Source organism: Phytophthora infestans, genomic scaffold (assembly GCF_000142945.1).
Source record: "Phytophthora infestans T30-4 supercont1.24 genomic scaffold, whole genome shotgun sequence".
NCBI lineage: Eukaryota > Oomycota > Peronosporomycetes > Peronosporales > Peronosporaceae > Phytophthora > Phytophthora infestans.
Window position 1 is genome coordinate 1,555,559 of NW_003303735.1, and position 1,190 is coordinate 1,556,748.

Sequence of the window (1,190 nt, forward strand, 5' to 3'; positions counted from 1 at the left end):
TTTTATGCTTTAAAACCAGAGGTGTTTTATTTATTATTATTGCGGCCAAGGCGCATAGAGGTACATGTATATGTTTAACTTTATAGCATAGTTAAACATAATCAAATGCATAACGTGTGGCTATCATCCAACGTACTGAGAGACCTTGTCAACTCTCCAAGTTATGTACTGAGAGTTTGTTAACTTTCCGTGTACTTCGTACCCCTGTGTGCTCCACACCACGTAACCCCGTTACACTCTCACCCACTAAGATGAGAACTTTCCGTTCTCGAAACTTCCCTCCGCGAGGTCACGTCTTGTTAAGACGGCGGAAGTTACTACACCTCACAACAGCGTTGTACAGCTCCGTGAGCTCACAAACGCCTACGCATCGTTGATGCCCAACTTCTGGTCGTCGGTCCACGGCCCAATGCTCCAAGCGCAGCGTGCATCTTGTTCTCAACCGGTCTCAGACCTACGCTCGCGCTCCGCGCCTACTCCAAGAGCTGCAAACCACTCAGATCTATGCTCGTGACGCATCCGAGTCATCGACAACAGCTCAGCGATTGAACACTCGCTTCACAAGCGATAGGTCGGTGGTTCGAGCCCACTAGGGCATAGCCCTCTCGTTCCATGAGCGATTGTCCACGCTTGGACAAGCTTCAGGGCGACACCCTTTTAGCTCAATGGTTGAGCATTGGTTTTTTTAGAGCCGCAGGTCGGTGGTTCGAACCCACCAGGACACATCTCTCTCGTTCCATGAACTGTTGTCCCTGAACTGCTGCCCACGCTTGGACAAGCTTAAGGGTAACACCCTTTTACCTCAGTGGTCGAACTTTGGGTTTGGAAGCCACTGGTCGGTGGTTTGATTCCGCCTTGGCGCAGCCCTCTCATACTATGAGTTGTCCGTACGCGGACAAACTTAAGAGCACCGCCCCTATATCTCAATCATCGAGCTCCGGCCTGGAAAACTAAAGGTCAATGGTTCGATCGCCGTCCGGGACACATCACTGTCGGTGTTACCGCGCATCCACATTTGGATCAAGCTAATCGCGGAAATTGTTTCAAAACAACTATGCGTCTATCGGGACGCTTATGCCTGACCCTTGTTCAGCCCCACACGAAGATTCTGCTCCCTTCGGGACCACGTCCCCAACACCACGAGGTCTTTCCACCTCCTGCTCCCGCTGCGAGCACCGCTCATACGTACG

The 1,190-nt window shown here is 51.3% G+C and overlaps 2 pseudogenes across 2 annotated transcripts; both read left to right on the top strand.

The window, feature by feature from the left end:
• The first annotated feature begins 651 nt into the window (after positions 1–651).
• PITG_27558 lies at positions 652–725 on the top strand (annotated as a pseudogene). The gene has a single exon. The product of its transcript is annotated as a tRNA-OTHER (tRNA).
• Positions 726–791: 66 nt separating this feature from the next.
• On the top strand, positions 792–863 carry PITG_27559 (annotated as a pseudogene). The gene has a single exon. The product of its transcript is annotated as a tRNA-OTHER (tRNA).
• The last annotated feature ends 327 nt before the right edge of the window (positions 864–1,190 follow it).